The following is a 6,619-nucleotide window of genomic DNA, read 5'->3' as shown; positions in this document are numbered from 1 at the left end:
TTAAAGTAAAATAACTCTTTTAGTCCTTAATAGTTACAATTTTTGTTAATTTGGTTCTTACCCTATAAAAGAACATAATTTTTAAAAGATTTTTTTCATATTTTAAATAAAACATAAAATAAATTTATAATTTTTTAAAATTAAAATTAAAAAATAAAACTCTTTAAAATATAAAAAAGATTTAAAAATATAAAAAAATTCAAAATACAATGGTATTTAAATTAGACCATACCAACTAATCGAATCGAATGAATGAAGAACTGATTAGAGTATTATTTGTTGAGAGGTAAAGACCAGTGGACCAACACAGACTGGTTGAACTGAGCTAAAAAAAATGGTTGAAACAATTTTAAAAATTAGTTTGACAAACTGATTCCCTTAATGATTGGTGCGACTGGTTAAAAGCATATAAATTATTAAAAATTTAAAAATTTATAAAAACTAGTTCAACTACCAGTTCAATTGCTTTTTTAATTCAGTTCAACCAGTCTATACTAGTTGGTAGATCAACTGATTTTTAAAATTTTTAAAACAATTTAACCTTTAACATTTACAAATTTTTTAAAATTTAATCCACACCTCTTAAAAAAAAGTAAATTGTAAAAGAAAAAAAAAACCAATAGAAACTAATTTTGAAACTTCTTAAAATACCTATATATCTGAGAGGCTAAAAGAGGTGGAATTTGATAACTTGAAAAGCTCAAGCATCATTGAGGGGTTTCCCATCGACGATTTAGAACAAACTAGTGTTTATCTCCGCCTTAATTTACAAATAAATAAAGGGAAATCTGATCCCCCCATGGTCGTTTACTTGCTTCATAAAAATGGTGTCTGAAAATACAACTTAAATTTTAACCCTCCTACGCCCAACAAATCTAGCAGGACTAAACCGACTAAGATCAACAATGGTAGCACGTCCCTCAAGAACAAGCTCAGCCACAGCAGCACCTGTAGCTGGACCATTGAGTATCCCCCAACAACTGTGACCAGTGGCAACATAACACCCCTTCATCCCTGGAACTTCTCCTATTATTGGCACCCCATCGTCGGTGCATTACAAGAAACAAGCTTGTTCTGCCTTCACTCGCGCTTCTCCTTCCCTCAGATGGCTCGAAAAGCTAGGTCTTGCTCTTTCATTGTTTTAAGAAATTCCTTTTTTCCCTCTGAAACTATCTCGATATTTCATCCATTTGTGTAGAATCCTCCTTCTGTTCCAACATTAGTGGCTGTAAAGTGGGCGAGCTCATTGAGAAAGTCGGCATTCATTGTTGATTGGCATATTTTTGGATATACCTTACTTGGATTGTCTGTGGGAAGAAGCAGCCCATTTGTCTCAATGTACCATTGGTAAGTTATAAGCCTCCTGTTTGGTATTGTCAAAGGACATTTCTTGAGCTGTGCGATGGATGGATCTGGTTTTGAATTTTAAGTATCTGCTTAGGTTTGAGAAGCGTTATGGGCAAATGGCAAATGGTTCCCTATGTGTAACAAGGGCAATGCAGCATGAATTAGCTCAAAACTGGGGAATTAGGTAAGATTTCCAGCTCATTGTTGGTTAATTATTTTCATTTTCTGATGAAATGTTATGGGAAAATGTCTAATTATATTGCATGTGGTTAAATTTATAGAGCCACAGTTTTATATGATCAGCCTCGTGAGTTTTTTTGTCCAACTTCACTTCAGGAGAAGCATAAGGTGAGATTCATGTTCTTGAGTTCTCATAAAGATTTATTTTGTAATGGAGTTCCATACTTAGTTGTTTTGCAGATTAAATAGGTATCTTTGTCACCCTTTTGGGGTTCGAGATTGTGTAACTGCTAGTAAGTCTAGTAAACAATCAAATTTATTTTGATTAGCAGCCTTAAAGAACACTTTTGACTGATTTTACCCTAAATGCAGCAACTACAGGAATTGGGGCAGATGACCAAAATGAAACATTATTTACAACTCAGGTTGACACTGACATCTTGTTGAAGCCAAATAGGCCAGCTCTGTTGTAAGCAGTACAAGCTGGTGAGACCATCCTCTATGAATGCCCTATTTGCGTACTTCTTGCACTCCATATTTCTGCTTTTCTTTTTACCCTTAGTTGCTCTAGCCTCATTAAACTTTTACCCAGTAAGAGCGATAATGGAAAGAATATTCTAATAGATGTTAGTCTATGGAATATAAAAATGCTCATGTTGACAAGTTTTGTTCTTAAAACTTACTTTTTGCATGATATCTTTTTTTTTTAATATGTTGCTGACTTATTATGGTTTTTTCTGATAAATTCTGATTGAGATTATTTGTGTTTTGGTTGCTATGGAAGAAGTTTATTTTTTGTTCTATTTTAAGATCACTTAATTTCACTTTCAACAATTTTTATTATTTTATTGAAGTATAGTTATGCTCACTGTAGAAGTTTCTCCTATCCTATTTTAAGATTATTTAATTTCAATTATAACCATTGCCTCCCTTTTATTCAAGTATGCACACGCTTATTTTTGCATGGTGAGTATTTATAAATCTATTAAGTGATTCATTCTCAAGAATAACATCTTTCCAGGACACCAGATGAAGATTTTGGGATTCTATTGGAAGCAGCGGTGATGTATGATAGACGAGTTGCTGCTCTACTAGATGAAAATGATTCTGCTGATGAATGGGTCCTCTGGAAGGAGATCTCTGGTGGAAAGCAATACTTGTACCCTAGGTTGTTGTTCATCATTACAGGTAACGGTACTGTATGTCCCAGAAGCACCTGCTTCTGTGCTCCATTGTTTCTTAAAAATTTTCAATATTCATTTAGGCAAAAGTCCTGAAAAGGAAAAGTACGAAGAGAAAATAAAGAGGCTAAACCTCAAACGTGTTGCATTTCGTACCACGTGGCTGTCAGCTGAGGAATATCCATTGCTTCTTGGTATGATATTCGTAATCTATTTTCTCTTCCTCATAGTTCATTCGGAAGAAGGGAAAAGTGCTTCATGCTACCTGTTTTACATCCATATTCTTGCTTCATTTTACAGGTTCAGCAGATGTAGGTGTTTGTCTGCATACTTCCTCCTCAGGATTAGACCTTCTCATGAAGGTATGTCATTCTGGAGCTCCTGTTGAAGCCTTCTTAGGAAAAGAACATTTGCAGCGATAAACCTTTATCACTCACCGAACTTGTATTGTCTAGTAGGTGGTGGATATGTTTGGTTGTGGTCTTCCAGTATGCGCTGTTTCCTACTCTGGTAAACTTGTGCACTTATCATGCATGGTTTAGTGGCTTACAATTTGATACCTTTTAATGCTAACGTCTATTACTATCTGCTACTGGTTTGACTTCTGAAGCATTGACGAGCTTGTGAAGGTTGAGAAAAATGGCCTGCTCTTTTCATTGTCATCAGAGCTAGCTGATGAGCTCTTGGTAAGTGTTTTGTACTTAACAAAGACAATTGGTACTTGCAAATAAAAGTGGATGATGCACAACATCTTCATACAACCCTTCCTAGGAATCATGATAGTACTAGTTAAGCATCCATTCTCACCTAGATCTAGATAATTTGTTGGAGCACTATTGGATCAATTGAAAATTACTCCACTTGCAATCGATGTTGTAAGATTCGGACTGGTGGTCAAACCAGCTTGACCATCTGTTCCCGGTTCAACCATGACAAAATAAAGAATTTCAAAATATTCTAGAAAATTTATAAAAAAGAAAAAATAGGAAAAAATATTAATAAACACAATAGATAAAGATAGAAACATAAACAATAAAGATAGAAACATAAACATTCATTTTATAAATTATAACCTCAAAATTAAATATTTAAACTAGCTTCAATCTAGTTCAACTTGTTTTTTAACTGGTTTGATTGGTTTTTACTAGTTGAATCGGTGTTGGTTTTATGGAACCAGTGTCGGTTTTATGGTACCGGTTGGACTACTGGTTCACGATTCAACCATTCGGTCTGGTCTAGTTTTGATCACCATGCTTGCAACTGACACTTCATTGCAGCAAACTCCTCTTGTAGGTCGAAAATCTCATGATCTTAATTCACATCAACAAATTCCTTGAAATTGAACAATTACTCATGATCGCATTATGAGACTCTTGAATCATAGCTCTTTAGGCCCTATGAGCTAAACGTTGGGGGGAGTGTGTAGCAGTAACATCCCACATCCGTCAAGTATTAGGTTGCCTATGGTCTTATATTAAAGTTGGGTCCCTCCACCTACTACCAATTGGTGTTAGCTTGTGATTGGCTGTTGAACCTTATTATAAACTGGGACCAGAATAACTAATTAAATAGTTCGTTGTTATTTTGTGACTTACATTTCCTGAGACTGTTACAATGGCGGTTTCTAATATTCCTTGGTTTTCTATTTTACGTATCAACACTGGCAGATGGTCTGAAATCTCTCAAGAACGGTGCATTGGAAACAGGTTCTTCAGCTAGATGGGCCGCTGAGTGGGAAGAACATGCTAAGCCGTTAATATCAGAGGTTCTTTAACTCATCCTTAATCTTTTTTTTTTGTTCTATTTCCCTTCACATTTTACTTCCACTTTATCTGATGTTTCTCAACAAACTGTCTTATTCATTTCTCTCCTTTTCCTACCATTCAGGGTGTATTACCCCTTTCAGCATGCTTTTTAATAAAAGACAGAAATGAAAGATTTCCTTTAATTTTCCCGTTTTTAATTGAATAAATGGACTTCAATTTGCAGGTTATATTCAGAAAAACTAACCTTAACTTCAGCCATCTTGTGTCAAAGCTAGCCATTCCAGCCAACTGCCTCTGCCACATATGTTAGTTTTTAGTCAAAGTGTTTGCTTCATGGGACATATGCTTACTCCAATTTTCCCAGGGAATATCACAACCCTTTGGTTAGAACTCTTTAGATTATAGTCCTTATATTTCCAAAATGACAGTAAGTTTTTATTTGTGGCAGCATACATATGATCGCATGGTTTGGATTTCTCATGTTTATAGGGTGTTTGACTGCTTCAATCCCTGAAATGTATTATTGTTAAATTGATATAAATACATGGTTGCTAGTGATTTGTTAGCAGCTGATCATAGTGGAAAAAATCACCCACGGCTCCATTTTAACAATCATTCAGAGTGATCAGCTTGATAGTGATTTGTTACCAATGTGTCATATTGTTGTTTGATCAGCTTGAACATCACGGTAAACTACTTCTCAACCAAATACACAAATCATTCTGCTAGTTGCCGAAGCTTGCCAGAGCAGATGAAAGTTAAAGTTTGCACAATGGATGAGCTCCCCTGCTATACTGAACCAGATGAGTTTGAATACAAAGATGATTGTGATAACTTGGATGAATATGACGAAGTCAGTGATTCATGTGAAACAGTTCCAGAAACATATCCAAATGAAGTGGTTATTGTTTCAGCAGATAATTTGCATAGCATCAATTTGCATAGCATCATTCATGGGGCTTGTCATGAACAATTTGAACAGATTGAAGAAAATGGGAAAATAAAACCAGGGGAGTCATCCAATCTTGGAGTAGGTAATGTAGAGTCACTAGTTTTCATTGATCCCCAATTCCCCCTACTAGCAAGGCAAACCTCAATTGCTACTGGCCTCACCATGGTAATGCTGCTGAATGTGCAGATATGATGAGCATTGCTGGGAAGGAGTCTTTGAGGGGCATGCGGTTTACATATGCTGTGGAAGCTGATGAAGATCCACAACCATGGCTAAAAGAGAAACTATTGACTACTGACGATTAGTTTAGTAACAGACAAAAGAAACCCAAGTGGCCTTTAAAATGCCCCAAAACTGATGGAACCCAATGAAGAAGCAAAACTTGGGTTGGATTTCTCTGCTTCTTTGAACTGTGTCAGTCTCCTTTACGTATGTGTTGAAAGGATTAATTAGATAGGTAGCTCATGCTGCTTCTTCATTAAATGAGTGTATTATATTTACCGTATTTTAGATAGACATTAAATAGCTTAACTGCTCTCTAAATTCTTGATGTTTCTTTCCCCTCCTCTTTCATCCTTTTTTTGTAATATTTTCCTTCTTTATATTTTGTTTTCTTTATTCTCTCTTCCTCCGTTCTTGTACTTCGCGGATTCTCTCTTGTCTCTTTTCATTTTTTTCCTGTCATTCTTTTTTAGCTTTGTGTAACCACATGCAAAACACACACACACACACACACAGACTCTACTGCAGAAAGAGAGTTTTCTGTTTTCTGTGATATTGAAATCCCCTGCTTCATGGGAGAGTCATTTCAGGTATGAATCTTTACTTCAAATGTGCATTTGCCTTTTCATGTATTTTTTAGTTTCAGATCTATGCTTTTTTTTTCTGTGAGTTTTTTGGTTTTCATCTTTAGAATAAGTTTGTCTTTGCCTTTTAATCTCTGTTTTAGTTTTCAGATCTATGCTTCTTTCCTTGTTTTTCAGTCAGCTTTTGTTTGAGTTTTTGGTTTTCAGCCTTATTAAATACTGTTTTGGTTCGTCTTTTCAAATCTATGGATGTTGGTGTCCTTGTTCTTTTCCTTAACATTTGTCTTCTTGCTTTTTCATCTCTGTTTTGGGGGTGTGGTTTGTTTAGCTGGGTCAGTTTGTAGGTTGTTGATTCGGGTTCGTTTTCTTTGTTTTGGGCCTTTGGGG

At 35.4% G+C, this 6,619-nt stretch overlaps 1 pseudogene; it reads left to right on the top strand.

Moving 5' to 3' along the window:
• Window positions 1-905: 905 nt before the first annotated feature.
• LOC105801073 (UDP-glycosyltransferase TURAN-like) lies at window positions 906-6,043 on the top strand (annotated as a pseudogene).
• The last annotated feature ends 576 nt before the right edge of the window (window positions 6,044-6,619 follow it).

The sequence above is a fragment of the Gossypium raimondii genome, chromosome 11 (genome assembly GCF_025698545.1).
Source record: "Gossypium raimondii isolate GPD5lz chromosome 11, ASM2569854v1, whole genome shotgun sequence".
NCBI lineage: Eukaryota > Viridiplantae > Streptophyta > Magnoliopsida > Malvales > Malvaceae > Gossypium > Gossypium raimondii.
The sequence above is the reverse complement of the archived record's forward strand: the minus strand, read 5'-3'. Positions and strand labels throughout refer to the sequence as shown.